At 38.5% G+C, this 20,569-nt stretch overlaps 1 long non-coding RNA gene across 1 annotated transcript in view; it reads right to left on the bottom strand.

Moving 5' to 3' along the window:
* Positions 1-3,180: 3,180 nt before the first annotated feature.
* Positions 3,181-20,569, bottom strand: part of LOC148222129 (uncharacterized) — a 135,017-nt gene continuing 117,628 nt past the window's right edge. The window contains exons 5-8 of the long non-coding RNA XR_015806669.1: positions 17,135-17,178; positions 16,794-16,888; positions 16,584-16,665; positions 3,181-3,315 (exon numbers count right to left, since the gene is read on the bottom strand). This is a non-coding gene — a long non-coding RNA (uncharacterized LOC148222129). The remainder of the gene's footprint in view (positions 3,316-16,583; positions 16,666-16,793; positions 16,889-17,134; positions 17,179-20,569) is intronic.

Here is a 20,569-nt window from a genome sequence, read left to right as displayed (position 1 = left end):
TTATCCTGCAAGGTAGTGAATTAAAGTTAAAACTACGTATGTGGAAAATCCCAAGTGAAAAAATAAAGACGTTCTTACATTCTGGATGCCTGCATCTAATATGAAAATTGTATTCCAGAGAAGTTCAGTTGTGTTTATTTTACATTGAACCCACTTACAGCTAGCTGTTGTCTCCTGGCAGTGCTGCCCAAAAATACCTGCTGCTTTTTAAAATAAAAATGTGTAAGCAAAGCTTTGCTTAGAGTGCAGATCTGAGCTTTGAGTACCTGTGAGAACTGACACCTCCTGTTTCAGGAGATTCTCCCTCCAAGACTGCTTTCACTCCCAGCTTTCATTGTCTTGCCTAAATTAAACTTCCAGGAATCCATCTGGAGAGCAGGACACGGCTCAAAGGCAGCGAGCTGGATTCTCACTCTTCTCACACAGCGTTTGCCAAGCCTGTTGTCACTGCTGACACAGGAACGGGAGGAAAAGGAAGGGAAAAGGGATCTGTGAACTTGGAACTGCTCTGCAGAACTGCAGAGGTGCTCCTGACACACAGCCTTACCTGCAGGAATGCACCTGAGCATAAATCCCCACCTGCAATGATTATTGCCATTATAATAAATGATTATTGCCATTATAATAAATGATTATTGCCATTATCACCACGGCTGCCATCAGAGGAAGGGCCCAGCACAGCTGGGGAACCTGAGTAAGTGCTGCAAAATAAAAATGTGCAGCAGAAACTAACAGTGCTTGAGTTTGACAGAAGCTGAGAGAGCTGCTCTGCTTTAAAAGAAAGCCTTTGTACACAGGGTGACAAGGATAAATGTGCTTTTAGCACACATGGGGCAAGGCCATGCAGCCTCTAAATTTGACTGAAGAATTTTTGTCATCATTTCTTATCTTAAATACAGGAAATACACACAAATTCTTTGTGGCCTTTAATTCCAGCACCATTTCCTGCCCATATTCATCCCCTGAACTCTTTGGGGTGCCCTCCAAAGCCTGGCTGCTGCAGCAGGTCCAAGACAGAGCTGAGTGCAGCTCCTGCAAGGTGCTTAAGATGTTAATTTTATTTATTTATTCAGGACTACTAAAAGGTGCAATCATTATGCCTCATATCAGCACAGGTAAGCCCTCACTAATTTTCTTTAATCAAATGTTGGTATGTAACCTGTGCATGGACTTTATATTTTCCACAGGGCCAAGGACAAGTTTAATTTTTAATCCCTTTAGGAAGGTGCTTTAAAGAGAGAAGTACACTGCTGTCCACGAGGAATGCCCAGTTTGGAACTCAAGCTTGCTCCTAATGAATACACTCAATGAATACTTTAAATATGCATCTTAACAACCCCTTCACTTCTCATGAATTCAGGAGCTGCTCTCTCAAGGCACCTTTTTAATATTACAATGTTCACCAGAAAACTAATTTTGTTCCTGTGAACCAGGCACCACACATTTTGTATTCAGCCATTCTAGTGCACAGACAACATAATTGCAAGAAAAACAGGACTGACTGCACAAGATTCATTCAGTTGCTGGTTTAAAAGTAAATGTACCCTTTAGGAGATATTATCCTCTCGAAACTTGCAGAGTGCTACTATCACACAGATAATCAGAATGAGGAACATGGGGAGAAATCAGGATTTTTTATTTTTAATTCTGTGTCTTAAGGATCACTACAGACATGATTGACCATTTCAGAATGAAAGAAGTTTTCCTTCCTTGCTATATAAGAGGGTTTTAGAGGCTAGAATTGTCCATGAGATATATTTATGACACTCATTCCTTGATTGCCTAAATATCTTTTAAATATTGGTCAACTGTGATCAGCAGATTTGATGAGCTGTATGCACACTGTTTAGCCATGAACTGAATGAGAAAACCCAGTTTGTAAATAGAAATATTTTTTTCCAGATGTTGGTCAGCAGGATGGATTTAAACCTTCTATAATGGTAAGGAAAAAGAAAGGAGGAGGGGGGAAAAACCCAACTAAAAATGTAACACCACCAAAAAAAAAAAAAAGGACTCATGCATAAAAGAAGTGTTATTTTACCTAGCCCTGAAACATTTAATTACAATTAGGGCCAGCTAACACAACAACCATAGAGAAAAATGACAATAAAATGTGCCACTGGCCTAATGATGAAGCATGTGAGAAAAACCATTAAACTTTATCTCAATTAGGCCAATTATTATCACACCAGTCTACTATGCCCTACAGCCTACTGGAAAATGAAAAAAAAAAAAAGAAAAGAGAATCACAGAGACAGCTTCAAAGCTCTGTGATCATACAAAAATCCTAGGGAAGACATGAGAATGGATAGATGAGGTTAAGTAGCTTTAAAAAAAAATAGAGATAATAGAAGGAAATAAAACAGTTATCCTATATATTGACCATTTCCTAGTTGTATGAAATCCTAGGCCAGATGCTTGCCTCTATAAACCACTTTTTCTTTTCTTAATGAAAGGTTAAAATAGATTTTGATAGTCAGATTTGTGTCCTTGAAGCAACTGAAGTAGAAAAGTCATTGCAGCACTATTAACACTTCTCATTTAAATGGACAAAATGAGAACACAGTAACTCTTCCCATCCTACACATCACAATAACTCACAGCCAAGGCCACTGCTGGCCCTGGAACCTTCTCACATTGGCACCTAGCAGAGAATTTTGCTCCCACTTGATGATTTTGGGTGATGCTTTCATTGCAGTAGCCTGCCTCCCCCAGCAGAAATTCTGTGACAGATTGCAAGGCACATTTTAGGGTGTATGAAGATTTTAGGGTGTATGAAGTGGTACAGAATCATTTAAGCACAGTCCATTATACAACCCCCCTGGTTTTGTAGCACACACAAGCAATGAAAACAAACACAACAGACACCAGAACATTGCAAACGTGCCCTGAGCACACTGGTAATGGTAATTACTGCTGGTAATGAACTACACTAAGCAGAGCAGAGTAGGAGACAAACATTAATCCCCTGAGAAGCTGTGGCTGCCCCTGGATCCCTGGGGGTGTCCAAGGCCAGGCTGGAAGGCTCTGAGCAAGCTGGGGTAGCAGAAGATGTCCCTGCCATGGCAGGGTGACCATTAAAGGTGTCTCCAGCCCAAACCAGCCTGGGATGCTGTGACTGCATTCCAGCAGCCCCCTGTGCCCTAAGCAGGCAGGCTTGGAACTTGCAAACACTGACCTTGCCTTGCTGTGAGAGCTTTTGGAGCCAGCAGCAGAAAGCTCCAGTCCCTGTCACTGCACTGTGACAAAGGAATTTGGGAGCTGTCATCCGGGTTGTCACTTGGAGATAAATGCTCGTATCCTTCTCCCTGTCAGCTGAGAGATTAGAATTTATTTAACTCGGTTAATACTTTCTCCAGGGCACCATTTCTGCCTGGCAGCAAGCAGGGGAATCCTTTGGAGTTAGCAGAAAGCATCTGGAGTCATCACAGAGATCCTGAGGAAGGATCAAGAGGAGAGATGGCATCCACAGGCTCAGGACTAAGAAGGGCACATCCCAATTATATAAGGGTTTGGGTTTTTTTTTTTAAGTCACAGTTTGTACTTTGCTGGAGAGAAGATTGTGAGTCTAGTTCTTTCAGTTTAAAATATGCAAGGAGTGGAAAAGTAAATAGAGGGCCAGGGAGACATTGATTGCCAGATAGCACTTCCCTGGAATTTGAGATTACCAGGATGTGCCTGCAGTGCCTAATGGGGGACTGCAAGCAGAGAGAAGGCAGGGGAATGACAATCTCCAAACAATAGGATTAAAGTGCTCTGTGCAGTTAGGGCTGTAAAACATTTGAATAATCCTTCCAGAGTTGAAATGGAGAAAGAAGTAATTAGATTTCTTCGAGAATCAGAGTTTCTGGCAATACTACCATGTTAGAAAATGCTATTAAACTTCATGAACACCCATGTTTGTGGGGAAGGGGGGAGAGGGTCAGGAATTTCTATTTAATTATCTTAAAATTTAACTCTTCTTAAAAAACCCCAAACCATAGAACACTGATTTTATTTTTCTGTCAACGGCAAGTATAAACCTAAACTTTCCACACTCACTGCTGAAATCAGTAATTTTATAGTGGATGAATATTCCAGATTTAACAGTCCCTTTTCCAAGGAGAAGGGATTGAAAGTGGGGTCAGCTACGAGGGAGGAACAGAAACAGCCCTGAACTTACCTGACTTCTCAGACCCCAGCACAGCCAAACGAATGTGAAACAAAATTAAAATCAAAGTAATATTTTGGCAACTACAAAATGGCATTTAAACATTGTGATTAACTATAAGGCTTCTGATGAAACTCTAATTTGGATGAATCATTTATATATTTCAAATTGTTTATGAGTCAGAGGAAGAGCTGTTTACCAAGGCTGTTCAAAATACTTTGTCAATTTGCACATATGACAACAAGCCAAAGCAAAGACCAAAAACAAAGGAAAATAAGAGTTTCTATGACTACAACCTTACAAATCCCACAATTCCCCCACACCAAGTGCAGATAATGAAAGCCCCATCCACTTCCATACTTATCTGATATTAAATCATGTAGCTCTAAAGATTTTTGTCTGGAACAAATCAGAACAATAGAATTTTGACTATAGGAGTTTACAAAGCAAAATAAATTACCACTGTTGGGCTGCATTGAAAGTCTAGATGTAATAAAAAGTAGCTAATTAACCCATTTATCACAAATACCAAACAGGCCAATGGTTTTTGTAATTATCAAGACAATTCAATTTTTGCTTTAGTGTGCAGGCTTGTTTGCCCAACTCAATTGGAGATCATCAAAATTACTTACAATACACTGTCTAGCAAAGCATGACAAAATTAGTCTGCTACAACCAATTAATTGAACTTAATAAAGCTTTTAAATTATTTTTGTTTATTACCACTGCTTTGGGGTTAATGATGTAGTCCTTTTTGGCTAGGAGGAATAATTAATATTTTTTTCAAGAAAATTAGATTTTCAGTGTGTTAAGATAGACCAACAAGTCTCCCTAATGGGTAAATAGTAAATTATTTTTCAAAACCAATACTTACACCAGTAATTTATTCCCCTAATAAAAGCTCCTGCATCCATGCAGTCGTGTGTACACACACAGACAGATTATAGGCAAGGTCTCATATTACTAAGGATGATTGCTGAATATGTACTAATTAAAATTAATCTTCATAAATAAACCCCCGTTGTCTTTTCTAATGGAGAGCAATCTGACCATCATCATGTGGATACAGCTCTATAAAATTTCATGCCACAGGACTGCAGTTGATTAGCCACAGTCAAAAACTGCTAAATTAACTGCTTTGATAATCAATATCAGTGCCTTTAACGTTCAGATATTCAAATGAAGTCATGCCATGTTCATCCAAAAGTATTAATGCTGAGAAAGTCTAACGAAATTGCTCATCTCCTTTAATATAAAAAAAATCCCCCATGCATTTACTGCTTTGATAACTTTTTAATTGTTCATTCGTGACAGAAAAAAAATAAAATCCCATAACAAACCTTAACAATCTCTTAAAAATACCTTAACACACATTTCCACCTGAAGAACTCAGAGCTTGATTTTGGAATGAGGGAGGAGCTAAGCATGATCCCATTTAGGAATTATCAGAGAGAGAATTGTTTTATGAGCATCTTCTTTTCTCTTCTGCAGTGCTTCAACAAGGGGTAAATGTTCCATTATTAATGTAAATATAATCTGCATATTTAAGGGCAGAGAAAGCTCAGAAAGGGGAATTCTGAGACACAAATCAGTGCTGGTGAATTTTTCAGCCTTTCTCTCTCTAATCCACACAGTCCTGGCACCTCCTGAAAACCAGAGGAGTGAAAGAACTTTCATGAAATAAGAAAAAGCAGAATCGAATTTTTCCTGCTGGAGAAAATTGGAACATTTAAGTCTTCCACCTCCACTGAAATATAACTTCATTATAACTTTATAGCTGGAACAGCCTGTTAAGATCACCTAACTATTGCTTTATTTGTGTACTACTAAATGTTAGAGTTTACTGCTTGAAATGTCAATTCTTATTTACAAGATTTTTCTCCTTCAGTAAATCTCCTCTACAATAACTGTGTCATTATCTGCTGTCTGTTATCTTCAGTAAAACAATTCTTTTTTCTACCAACTACTCAAAATGTTTTATTATGAGAATAACCCAAAATGATGCAATTCATCAGCACAGAGTCATAAACAAACCAACTTTAAGGAAACCACTTTTTAGAAAACAGATTCAGAGGATGGAAAATAAGTAAAGTCTGCCAAGAAATGCTGATTTTAAAACTAAATACTTCTTCATACAAATGAGAGACAAATAGGTGATAGGAAATAAATGTTTCTCAATTACCTTATCCATGCAATTTAACTGCAAAAGACTTCATATTGTTATTTGTCAGACATTTGACAAATGATTCCTGGCTCGCAATGGCAGAAAATATGAGAGCAATTATGTGAAATAGTTTTCCAGCAAAGAAGCATTTCACAAGTAAAACACTGAACTCTGTTTCTATTGGGTTTTTATTATAGCTTCTCCAATTCTCCCTCAATCATTCATAACAGCTCAGCTTGATTAAACTTTGTGTTATCCTTGGAAAGTTGCTTTTATGGCCAGGCAGAATGACCTGAAAGAATCCCCAGTGATGACCACAGTCCTGCTTCACACCCTGATCTCAAAATTTTAAACAAAATCTGCTTGTGGCTTTATTTATTTATTTATTTTTTTAAATTCCTATAAGGAGTAGTGAAGGGAAGGAGAAATCTATTTGCTGTGCTCCCAGACAATTGAAAACTAAGCTTGAAAAATCCACTGCTTCCTAAACTTTATGGAGACTGATACACTCCACGTACATTGATATCTTTTCCAAGAGATTCTGTCCCAGTGAAAAAGTCCAGGTGATTTGTAATGGCCAAGACATGAAATAGCCTCAGCTCACAGATTGTTATTTACACTCTGAAAGTTCAAAAGTGAACTTAAAATCTCTTAAAAGCTGTTTATACAGACTGATGGTTGTTGATTCCTCTTTTCCAAAGTTTTTCACACACATTCTGCCTTACAGGATCTCAGAATGAACCGGGTTGGGAAATGCAGAAACTCCACAGTTTGGATGGAGGTGATGCCACTTTCAGTTTGATGATCAGAGTTCCACTGTTCCCTTACATTTCCAAAACATCTAAAGGCATAAAATTGGTTCCTGACATTGTAAATCAAGCTGCTTATTCACATCACATTCACAGCTTTTCTTTAAATACCATCTGTCAGTTCTTAACATGGGGTGGAAACTGCTGCCTGCCTCCTTTGGAATATTGAAGGGCCTGAATCGACACAGAGATGCTTGAGAGCCAAACCATAAAGGTTATGTTATTCAGAACAATAAAATCACCTTATTTTAAAAATGATAACAGAAATCTAACTGTGGAGCTCAGAGTATTGGAAATAAATAAGCCTGACAACTTCAGTGATCACGCTTTAACAAAAAACCTGGGAGCACAAATTATTTGTGAGATTAGTTTGCAACATGCTCATCAAAATTTTTGCAAAGTTTTAGAAAAGTCTCTGTGCAACTGAGTTGCTGCTTGTGCTAAGCATAATGAGATATAATTTAAATGATTTGTTTCTTCCATTACAATGATGTGTATCACAGAGAAACACTGCAGATACAAGCAAACATTTAAATTCTCAATCCATAACGTGCTCTTACTTTACTGCATTTCATTAGATAGACAGTCACCTGAGTTATTATAAAGCAAGAAATTACCGAGCCTTAAACCCAAAGCAACTTCAATTATCCCTTTATTCCAGGCATTTGAAGTACTTAGTTATTCTTTCAGATTCTATTAAGACATTATTGCTGCTTTATTGCCACTAAAACAGTATGTTTTCAAGTCTTTCTAATAAGATGCCAAAGGAACATCTGTATGTGGAACAAGCTGTTTGGTGTTTCCCTGGGAGATTTGTCACTTATGCTGAGTTCAACAAAACCCATACATCTGTGGATAGAAATGTGTGTGCCAGGACATGCACTACACTGTGCTGTATTCATATTTCATATTTATAAATATTCATTGGGGAAATTTCCATGCAAATGTCATTAGCGGTGGTCTGTCTTCTGTAAATAAGCTTTTAAAGTACAAATCACATTTGGAGGGTTGTTACAGCTTCTAAAAGCAAAGGCATCTCAAGGATTCTTACTTCTCAAAGGGCAAAATCACATTTAAATCCCACATTTATTGGCTCAAGTCTTGCTGCTGGGGACATCAGCTTCCAGCTCTGATGGAGCTCCACCAAAGGATTATTTCCCCAATCCACTTTCCTTTCTCCAGCCCAGTACCTGCTTCTCCAAAGCTCTTCAGGACAGCAGCATGAAATGGTGAATCTGACCAGGGTGCCCATCCTCAAATGACTGATGTGATGCTTTGTAGGTACCTGGTGTCCAAGTTAGACTCCAGGGACCAGGAGTGAATTTCTTCCTTAGTGAAATTTAGACAGGCAGAAGACAGAGATGTGATTTTGGTTATTGCAGAGATCCTCTACTGCATATTCAAGGATATGGAACATGACATTTACCACAGCCCCAGAAAGATATAAAGAATCATTCCAGACAGAAGTATTTTCCTCTTTACAGGAAAAAAAAAAAAAGTGCAGAGCAGTAATATTTCACCATGGAAAAATGCTGAAGGGTCAAAGCATAGCACCACGATGCTCCCTTTCAAATCAACCTAAAGAAGTTTGATGTAAAAATGCTCCCAGCATACTTGACTGAAAATGCTCTTTATTCCATCTCAGAGGTTTGTAAAATTTTACTCATTATCATTAAGCAGAATTATTTAAGAGATAACAGGCCACTGTATGCAGAAAAAAACATCTTGCTGGTTATAATGGAAGGAGCCTTCCCTGCTCTCTGTGAAAAATACAATCAAGTCGCTTCTAACAGAAATTAATAAAATACAAACACTTCGAGGATTTCCTATTAAAAAAAAAAAAAAGTCTGAGAGTTTCCTAAAACACCAGCATCGAGAACAAAAACAAACAACAAAACCCCACTAAAACCCCCACCAAAAATGCATGTTTAAATCAGAGAGCCAGATTGGAAATGGCAGCAGAAATAAATCAATTGATCACTTTGGTATTTCTTCCCATTTAGGGTTTGTCTTGGCTGGATGCATTTAATGTTGATATTGACCCCAGTTCAGAGCAGTGACCAGATTACACTGGGGGATGAACTGGAGAAGCCAAGAGAAATGACATTTTCACAGCTACTTCAGCTGAGAACAAACAAGCTTTCCTTCACCAAGATGGCAGTCACGTCCAAGAATTTCTGTCCCAGTAATATTTTTGTTTTACCTCGACCTTTCCATCCAGGCAGAAGCAGCAGAATCCAAAACTATGTAATAATTAATGTTCTGCCTGTTCTGCTCACTTCTAGTCTGGCGGCTGTTGTTTTTATTTACATAATTAATTACCACAGCAGCTCTAACAAAATAATAAACACTCATTAATTCAAAATATTTACCAAAAATCAATTATTTCAATCACACACAAGCTCTGAGTTGCTTTATAGTCAGTATTCCTATAAAAGTGAAAGTCTGAGTCACTCTCACTTTGATTATAATTGGGAAATGAAAGTACTGTGACTCTTAGTCTAATTACTTATTTAAGTAATTGCCTTTAAGAACCATAATGATTCAGTGTCTGCTTATCTAAAAATATGTTTCCACGACAAAATCATTTGTGCTAACAGCCAGTAAACTTTGTGAATTATGAACATCTGTCCACAAATGCACACTAAATAAGGGATGCATAATTGCCAGTGCCAGTGGGGAAAAAGGAAAAATTATCAGGTTAAGAAAGCAGCACAAGGGGCTGTGGAGCTCCAAAAGTGAAATTTTGGCTGAGTTACACCTCAGTGCTTTCTGCTGAGCTCCTCAGGATTGCAGATGTTCCTTCTGCTCCTCTCACCTCCAACACCAGTGAGAGACTGGCAGAGCTGCCAAGCACAGAAACATCTTGTAAGAATCCTGAGAAGAAATGGTTCTGCTGTTCTGCTGTTTGCCATCTTCCTTTCTGCTTAAATTGTTTGAAAACAAGGTAATTTTATCAATTTCTTCACTAGAACATACTGTGCTGACAACTTAGAATAAACACAAGGCTGAAATAAAGTAGATGTCAATGGAACTACCAGGAAAGTGAAGAAATTCTATGAATATTAAGTTTTATTCCATTAATGATTCCAAGGCTATAGGCCTATCAAGTGTCCTAAATTACAATATTATTGCAATTCTTCTGGCATTACCAGTTAGATCCTGCCAGCATGTGGCCTGTGCATAGTTCAGGTTTAATTAATTCCTCCCAATTTCAATTGCCCTGAAGAACAGATCTAAAGAATAATCCCAGAAGACCAAAGTATTGTAATTCAAGAACTCACATGAGATTGTTGTAGCTCTTACAGAGACCAATTACACTGAAGGAAAAAAAAAAAATTATCTTGATATGGTAGCATGAAAAATTAGCTGTCTAAAATTTTAATGTAAGAAATGAAGATTTTTCTAAAGTGAAAAAATAACCTGTGATATCCAAGTGTTTTCATTGCATAACCAAAATAACCTGTTGTACATTGCATTTTGAATATTTATTTGTGGCATTGATTATGGAAAAGGGGTTTTTTGAACTCCCTAGAATGTGATTTGTAAAGGGTTATGCTGACAAGCCATCCATTCTTCACAAATCTTAGAGAGGTTTTTAAAACCTCACAGGTTTTGACTCACAGGATGGGCAATACTCAGATAATACAGACCAAAGGATTATTATAATATATATATAATATATATATATATATCCAAATTGGAGCAATAAATCCAGCAATGGAGAAACAAAATCAAGTTCTCACATTTTAGTAAATCCACAGTGAGATGTACAGCACAGGTAGACTGATTTTTGGCAGCATGGAACTAAATAAACATCCCTGTATGATTTTCTCTGAGGGAAAGAAATAGTTAAAAAAAAAGAGGGAGGTGAATTTAAGTTAATTCTCACTGATCTCATTAAAACTCCCATATGTATCCTGATAGATGGATGTGTTTGAGGACAGAGAAAATGCTAAAAGACACCCAAAGTTCTCACAATGTGTAATGATTTGAAGAAAACCTCCCAGATTACAGCATTATAAAGCTATTGTATTATTTGATACCATTTTCCTATCTTTTCTAATTTGGTAAGAACTGTACTCTCTTCTGTTGGAAAAGATTTTCTGTAAACTTACAGGTGCAATTTTTCTATCCAGTATTCTCAGAGAAAGAAGTATCCACTGAATAATCACACACATCCTAATGCAGAAATAATCCTACATTAATTTACAATTAAATGCAAATTTAATTACATTTTAAAATGCAATTCTACATTTCAGGTGCAAACACCTGGAAGCTGAAAATACAGTCGATTATTTATTCCTTGTATTCACAATTCCTAGTTAATTTTCTTCATTAGTTCTGCCAGAGATGGTTATGCTGGGGTTAGGGGTCAGAAATCCACAAAGCCCAGAGCTCCAAAAGGCCAGGGGGAAACCCAGGACTGCCACAACATCACTGCTTGCACCACCTTACCCCCATGGACCACTGAACACACACAGTCCACTGGGACATTCTCATGTTTAGAAAGCTTGAAATCCATTGATACCAATAACCAGAGCCACTTTCCATGGACTAACAGCAGTCAATGCCAGGATTTCTCATGTGGGAAGAATTCACAAGTCAATAGGATTCATTTCATAGAAACCCTGTGATGAAAATGGACTAACATTTTTCAATACATCTCTGTTTCAGGACAAGAATGGTCTCTACTGCCTTTTTTTTTTTTTTTTCTTCTGTTTGTAGTTAATTTTCCTGTCAAATTTTGAGCTCACATTACTTAAACAAGCAAACTACAGCAGCACACAGTGAGGAATCACAATGTGTAATTGGGAAATGATTGCCACAAATGAGCTGCTTTTTGGGGATTGTGAAGTACAGCCAGGTAGGACTGAGTTGTTTGAAACAGGCTTGGGCACACAGAGAGCAAATCACGTTCTCTATAAAGCAGAGAAATTGCCCAGAATTGGGGAATTCTCATCTCTGGGAGGGTCCAAGGCCAGGCTGGATGGATTTGGAGCAACCTGGGCTGGTGGGAGGTGTCCCTGCCCATGGCTGGAACCAGATGATCTTTAACATCCCCTCCAACCCAAACCATTCTATAACTCTAAATGATTTGAAATTCCTCTGCTGCTCTAGTCAGGCTGGAAGTTCACCAAGCCAGTGCCAGATCCATTTTTTGTGATGAGCATTGTGGAGATGCCTCTACTCATCCCCAGGGCTCAGAGCCTTGCAGTGGGCAAGCTGCTGGTGTTTGTTACACACCAGGGAGGGGAGATCCACTGAGACAGCAGCAGGGAAGACTCAATCAGATGTGGATGAATGTTTCTCTTTTAATTCCCATCTGCATTTTCATATGATTTTTTCACGTGATGAGGCTACAGCCCCTGCAGATGAGCATTTTATACTTAATAGACTAAGAGTTTAGGGTACCCCAAGGGCTGGTAATTAAGGTTAATAAGGTCTATGGTCTGCTCCAGCCCATCTCCTTCGAGGTAAATAACCGTGTTCATACTGCTTTATATTACATTTTCCATCTCACTGATAAAATTAGCATTTTATAATCTGTGTAAACATCCCTTTAAAGCTGTGGGGTTTGCTAGCCATGCTGGTATTATTTCAAAATCCAGATTTCCACCAATGACAATTGGTTAAGATTTGCAGACACGAATTTTAAACCATCTGTGTTGTAACAAAATCTGGTTCGTGACACATCCTTTTGAATACAGATCCCTTCTCTGGCATCTCCAAGTCTGCACTAGATTTTCTATTGACCCTCCTGCTTTTCTGACTGTCATAACTCCTAACTGATCAAATCATCTCGTACTCATTATTCTCAATTCACTGAAGTTCAGAATAGTTTCATTCACTTTATTTTGCATTAGGTTTTCCCCTGAATCTCCCCTCACTCTGCAAGGCCTGGGAGGTCTTTGGAAGATTATTCATGTGTGCATTTCCCTGCAAAATACACTGGAACTCTCGAGGATTTGGAAAAGTTGCACAAGAAAAACTAAAAAGGGCAGCTATAAAGCCTTGTCTTTAGAGCTTTTGTCATTCCAAGCAGAAATTCATTCTTGACTGTCCTGACATGCAGGTCTTGGCTCTGGTTATTTTAGCTGCACCCCTGTCTGGCAGCCCCTCAGCTTTCAAAGCATTATTTGGATTAATGAGAAAAACCATTCCATATCCATATTTTTATCTATATCATCTATATCTATATCCTCTTTATATGTTTGTATGTATATTTATGGGGTGTTCCCTCCTTCCTCCAATTAGATTTTTGAATCTCAATTAATGAAGTGGAAGATACAGACAAATGATAATCTCTTTAGAAATAATCCAGCTGCAATCAAAACTCAGCAAATTTCAGGAGGTTGCCCTATTATTGAAGTAAACTACAAATTTGTAAACTCACAATCTACGCTCAAGGCTGTATTTGAAATGTATTTAAGCATTTGTGAAGGTTAAAGGGTAAGTGTGTTGTACTTACCCAACCTGTCAGTGTAATGAGCTGGCACCCCTTGAATATGCTCTGCATTATGTTCTTTGCAGCTTTGAAAGCACAATGTTATTAGTGGATCTGTTAATCCAAGAAGAACACCAGGGCTAATTATGTGAAAAATGTTAAATTGCTGGGAAAATAAGTTACTGAAGTCAGCAGTTGTTCTTTTTCACACTCCCAGCACATCCCAGGATGGCATCTCGAGGAGCAATTAGCTTTGTCAGGGCAGCTGAATTCAAACACACCAACATGTCATTTTTCCATATTAAGAAACATTATTAATAAAGAAATTACAGCAAGTTGTCATAGACTACCCAATTACTGCAATAAGAATCCTTTCCTCCCAAAACTCAGGGGAAGGTCTTCATAACATTGAGGTGGCAAAAGAAAACACTGTACAGTTTCTTCAATAAAAAGGAAGCCAAGAGCATTGCTGTTACTGCCTGGCTGTTTGGGAGTGTTGAGAACAGATAGAGCAGGAATACAAAATTCATTTATATCCTGCAAAAAACTGGTGTCACATCAAAACCTGTTAGAGCTAAAGCTTTACATTTTATCCTGCATGCAGAGACACACAAATAGTAATGACGAGGATGATGACAAAACGTCTCCCACAAGGTGACATAACCAAGCTTGGTATTGTAATTATAAAATATCAAATGGTGCTTCTTGGCAAGGAATAATGTCTTGCCTCAGCAAACTTCCTGTAAGATTTCTCATGTTTGCTATCTGTTTATGCAAAGTGAGGCTGTGCAGAAGCTTAAATGTGACAAGATTCTCTTTATCTGCCCAGGTATTTCTTGCATACTGATCACTGTGACACCCATCTGTCAAATATTAATTGTCTCTAATCCTTATTGCCAAGTCCTTATTAAAATCGCAATAATTAAACCAATTAAAAATTCAAATAAAACCAATGAAGAAATTTCTTATCAATTAAAAGTTAAAATATTAGAAGCAATCTTCAACAGACACAAACTAGAAAAAATTGCACTAATTAATAGCAGAGTCTAAAACTGTTTAAAGTATTAAGCTGAGAGTTTCTTTATATCTCAAACTCCACAAAAATAGCTGGGACACTTAATCATCCAGAAATCACTTTCAGATTTTTGCATAAACTGGTAACCTTAGGGGGAAAATATCTGAGATACTGAAAGGTTGCACTGAATTTCTCAAATATTTTTAGACAAAAAACAAATTATTTCAAACATTCACATATTTGACTAACTTGAAAAGATGAAGTATTCTGAGAGAAGTGCATTGGCTTTGAATAAAAAACAAAACTTCAGTCAGTTCAAACGAATATTCTTCGGAGTGGGAAGGTGAGGAATGGAGTTCCAGCTATAAAACACATCTCGATTCTTTCCCACACTTCCAGGTTCGAGGTTAATGCAGCAGAAACAGGGCTCAGCCTCATCCAATAATGCAGATAAACCCTCCAAATTTCACACTGGCTTCAATGGCTGCTACCTACGAGACTGAAATTAATGCCACTCCCCCCTTCCCTGGGGTTAATTGTGTGTTTTGCTCCCATAACTTTCTCCTGCTCAGTGCTTCTTTCCCAAGTGTGGAAAATGAAAATCGCTCCCATGGTTCTCAGCAATGTGCACCAGGGGCAATGACCATCTCATTAACAACTCATTTATTTCCCTCAAAGCTTAGCCATAGTTCAGCCAATATTGATCAAACACATGCAACCAAGAAAAAGACCTACGAGGTAACAATTCCACTGGATTCACAAAGAGTTGCATAATAAATACTTTTCAACTTCACTGGTGACTACTCCCACGAATGAAATTTGTTATAAAAGTTTTTTTTCTTCTCATAATGTCACTGTGACTATCATCAGGGATTCAAAAGAACTACATACTTAGAAGAATTTAAATATTTATGCCATATTTCTTTCTCTCATCTCTGATAACTTCTCAAAGTGCAAACTAATCTGATAGCACCATGAATATTTATATATTGCTCAGCGGGGGGAAAACGAATGTAAATTAAACAACTGATAAAGCTGGTAATATTTGTGGTGGCCATATTTTCACAAATCATTCTTATGTTAGCATGGACTCTAGGAAATATTCCTGTTGGGCTGTCACATGTCAGGGCTTGTGTGGCACCTGCAGGAGATTTCATTTACCTGCAGGGAGCTGCAAGTGCAGACATTCAGTCACAGCCTTGCAGAAATACAAACCCACGAGGCAACCAGGAAGAAATGATCCCACCTTTTGTTTGCAGTAAAGCAGACAGCTCCTGTTGGGTTATGCACCCTCGAGGATCACAATTAGCACAGATAAAATCATTATCTAATGCAGTGGAAGTGGGAAAACAGATCTTCTGGAATGGATATTAGAAATTGAGGTGTTAAATCAGATTCAAAACTTAGCTTTTAAGAAATCCAAAGAAAAGCTTCACCTTCAAAGTTATTTATTGAATTTTTCACAAGATCTGCACTTTATTCTCTTTTGGAAACACTTGACCTTCCTGTGCATTAAAGAACTGCTGATAATTTCAATCAAAGAATGTCATTGAAGGTGAAAGCCAAGAATATATCCTGAATTTGTGTTAGACAACAGCAAAGTGACATTTTGGACAGGACCAGCCCCATCTGTTTGAGCTCATAGCAGCCAACATTCCAAACATTCCTTTGCTTATTGTGTCCCACTCTGGAGTACTCTGAACCACTCAGATGCCATCCCTGTTCCTATAAAACATTGTCAGGAGGAAGCAAGATAAATCTTCCCTTGTTTCAAAAGTTTATTTCATTTTTAGAATTATTTGAGGAGGAGAATTCGTTTCTAAGCATTCAACTATTTTTATTTTGTTGTTTTCCTCGTTAAGGGTTCTTTACCAGGGCAATGGGCAATTCCATCTTCTCCAAGAAACCCATGATTTTGGAAACTCATGATTTTGGAAACCCATGATTTCTGCACAAACTCAAGGATCACCCATGCAAATTGACTCCAAAAGCCAAACCTTGGTCCAGATAAACTGTTCTCTGTGCTCTTCACTCCAAGGAATGAAATATGAACCCTCATCCAGCATTCACTTGGGAGTTCTGCAGAAGAAGTGAGAGCTAGAAAAGCTTGTGAATTTAAATCCCCTTGGGTTTTGAGAGAATCAAACAACAAACTGCAGGGATGCTATATGTGGTATTTGAAAATATCCTTTACACCAAGCTCTTACCTGCACAATTATCTCCCAGCATGTCCCAAGCACTTTATACAGTGGAGAACTGACTGGCTGCCACTGAACTTACTGCCCTTGCAGGATGGAAAGACCTGGAAGGAGAGTAAAAGTCTGTCAAAAATTGCGTGTCTGAGTTTTGCAACACATTGTAAAATACACAGGAAAATACTGTATCTAGTCTTTCTCCAAAATACACCTTACAAGGTTTCTATAAAGGCAATTCTGACACTGAATATTGAAAAGAGGAAACATTATCGTATACAAAATGCAGAAAAACAAATTCACAATTACATCTAAATAGTACAATAATGAGGAGAGGTTGGGAGAACTAATCTTACCTTGGACATATGACCAGAAGCATTTATTTCCATGCTTAGCAGCACTAAAACCAGGGAGGAAAGGCACAAAATTCAATTAATAAATGTCCAGTCTATGGTTTGTCTACCTTAATTTGCACTACAGACTAAAAGTGTGAGACACTTCAGCATAAACTCTGCATTTAATCTGGAACAACAGGAAAACAAAACTGCCCAGCCAGCTCCAGGCTGACCTCTGCCCTTGCTTTCATTATTCACCCATCTCTTGAGTGAGTTTCCCTATGAAATTTGTGCAAACCAAAATTTGGAGAAGCCCAGCAATAGCACTCCCTTTCCATGGTCTTTGAATGACTTTTCACAAAGGAAGCCAAATCAATTTACTGCTGAATTTCACTGATTTCCTTATAAAAATATAAAACACCCAAGTCCTTAATCACTGGAGAAATTGTCCAGGAACGTTTTAATTATGAAGCACCTGAATTTGCCTGCAGTCCCATGGTGATTCCTTCTAAAATGCATAAAACACAAGATGCTCAGAGCGTGAAATGGATAAATATGAAGTGTGAGGCCATAACAGACATGTCTGAAATGGTTTTGAAACACTGAACAAAGAAAGTCACAGATTAATTTCTTCATAATGGTGTAAAGTCACCCCAGTGGAATTAGAAAATGTAAGAAAAAATAAATTGCATTATGCTGTACTTAAAATTCCCCAGTATGAGATATTTAAACAAAGTAGTTATTAAGACAGAGTAGTAGCTAAACACAGATCATTCACCACAGGATTGAATAAACTTTTAATAACTTCTTAAATGCATGCTTTGAGACATAATAAAATTACTTCCTGGCTTTAGAGACTTACCTGATGTATAGATAATCAATAACTGCCTATTCCACAAAGACAGGCACCAGGTTACAGTTAATTTAGATTTAGGCTTCTTGCTCCGCCTTATGAATTGCCAGATTTACTCCAGCAAGATCCACTGAATAAAAAAGTATTTATCTGAAATGCTGGAGGAGTGCATTTCTGAATAACTACATGGAAATAGAGGCAGGCTGGATAGCAAATGTCTTGCTAAGCCTCTTCCATCTCCAATTCCCAGCTCTGTCTGAGCAGGCACTTATCCTTGCTGAATTCTAGGGGAGATCAGCACTGATCTTCCTGAAATCCATAAATTAATATTAAAAAGTGGCACTGTAGTACAGCGCCTGTGAGTGCATTAAAAACTCCTACAACTCTCAAAAACTTCCTGCTGTTGCCACAAATCTGGCCTGAAGGACTGGCTGAACTGAAAATAAGGATTCGTATTTGAGAGCCAATTATCAGTGATGGCACAAAGAACAAAGGCCAAAACTAATATTAAAAGGTCGAAGTAAACATAATAGAAACCAATTCCGTGAAGGGATCACTCAGAGTGTAACAATTAGGAAAAGAAAAACTCCCTGAGCCACTACCTGCTAAGGTGGAAAATGTGTTTTCACAAATATTGAGCAAAAAACCTGGTAAAGACTGAACACTGGAGCAGCAGAGGTGACTCCAGCCAGTGATCAGGACAAAAATCTGCAATTTTAACTCAGCCCAATGTTGCATTTATGTCATTACAGAGTGGTCCAGAAAGCACCAGAACTGGAAAAGCAGCAAGTGTGGAACTGCCCAACTGGCAGCATAAAAAAAAGTTACAGGAGAGGTTTTCTAAAGGAGTAAACTGCATTACCTTAAACTCAAATTTTACATGTATAAAACATTACATGTTTTATTTTATTTCTTCACTGTAAACAAACATGAATATATTTTTCTGCTATTTTTAATGCAAACAGAATGAGCCACACCATGGCAGCATAGAGGCTTCAGCTGAGGCTGAAATTCCCCAAACAAAGAGCTGAATAAATATACTGAGAGCTTGTTTAGTGTGTTAGCAAGGACTTTATCCTTTATTTTTAAACTTTTTCCCTATTGGAACGGACTTAGCAGGGTTTAAAAGAAGAAATTGGAGTTGAACTGACTTTATCAGAAATAACATCCCGATTTAGCAGAACAGGGTTCCTCTCAGACTGGTGTCAAAATGTCAGATGATGTAAGTAGCCACACTGTAAATGTATCAGTGGTTTAATAACAAGAAAATTGACTTCACTGCAGAGCTTGAGTCCAAGAGCCTTCAGTCTCAGATGCTTGGAGAACAGCTTTTTGCTTTTTAAAGGTCATCTGATTTCTCTTGCCAGGCTCTAAAATCAGAAGGTGAGAAGTTGTATAAAGGAAACACCACAGCCTGTTCTGAGATGAAGGAAGCAGAACAACAACAAAAACCAAGCCAGCCCTGAGTCTCATTTCTTGCTGTCCCGTGTTGGACACTATTCTTCACTTCCAGAAGGAATCCCTGTGCTCCCATCAGCTGCAGAGGATGGAAACTTAAATGCCTGAGAGTTATTTCCCAGAGCTGATAATTCTCCATAGGAATTCTCACTGTGACACCTCCACAACGCAGCAATGAAGTTGTTGCTGAAGGGAAACTAAAGATCAAATCTCTGTGCACTGAGTAAAACACGGCAAAGCATCATGACTTGTTCAGTTATTTTCCTTTGCACCGAGGAACACGACTGGAACAGCACTGAGAGTGCTGAATGCATGGCTGGTGACTCTCTGCAGGTTCTGAATCCATGGCTGGTGACTCTTTCCAGGTTCTGAATTCATGGCTGGTGACTCTTTCCAGGTTCTGAATCCATGGCTGGTGACTCTCACAGGTGCTGAATCCATGGCTGGTGACTCTCTGCAGGTTCTGAATCCGTGGCTGGTGACTCTCACAGGTGCTGAATCCATGGCTGGTGACTCTTTCCAGGTTCTGAATCCATGGCTGGTGACTCTCACAGGTTCTGAATCCATAGCTGGTGACTCTCACAGGTGCTGAATCCATAGCTGGTGACTCTCACAGGTTCTGAATCCATGGCTGGTGGCTCTCACAGGTTCTGAATCCATGGCTGGTGGCTCTTTCCAGGTTCTGAATCCATGGCTGGTGGCTTCTTTGCATCTGAATCCATGGCTGGTGGCTCTCTGCAGGTGCTGAATCCATGGCTGGTGACTCTCACAGGTGCTGAATCCATGGCTGGTGCCTCTCACAGGTTCTGAATCCATGGCTGGTGACAGTCCCCAGCTCCTGTGACAGGCTCTGCTCACAGTCCCAGTTCCAGACAGAGATGCTGTTGTTACAGACACAGAGCTGGGGTTGTGGTCACTTGATGAACAGCACAACAAACGTGGGGAATGTTCACAGCAAAACACAGCAAAACACGGGTCCTGATTATTTTCAACTTCAGCACCACTTGAAAATAGAAAAACCACTGTGAAAATCTGGAAAACCACTGTGAAAATGTGAAAAACCACTGTTTTTTTCCTGTAGAAATGCTTCACACCTCTCAGCAGAATTTTTGTGGCCACTGAAAAATCAGGCAAGAAAAGAAAGC

Source organism: Sturnus vulgaris, chromosome 14, assembly GCF_052056855.1.
Source record: "Sturnus vulgaris isolate bStuVul1 chromosome 14, bStuVul1.hap1, whole genome shotgun sequence".
Taxonomy (NCBI): Eukaryota; Metazoa; Chordata; class Aves; order Passeriformes; family Sturnidae; genus Sturnus; species Sturnus vulgaris.
Note: the sequence above shows the minus strand (reverse complement) of the source record. Positions and strands in the feature narration are given on the sequence as shown.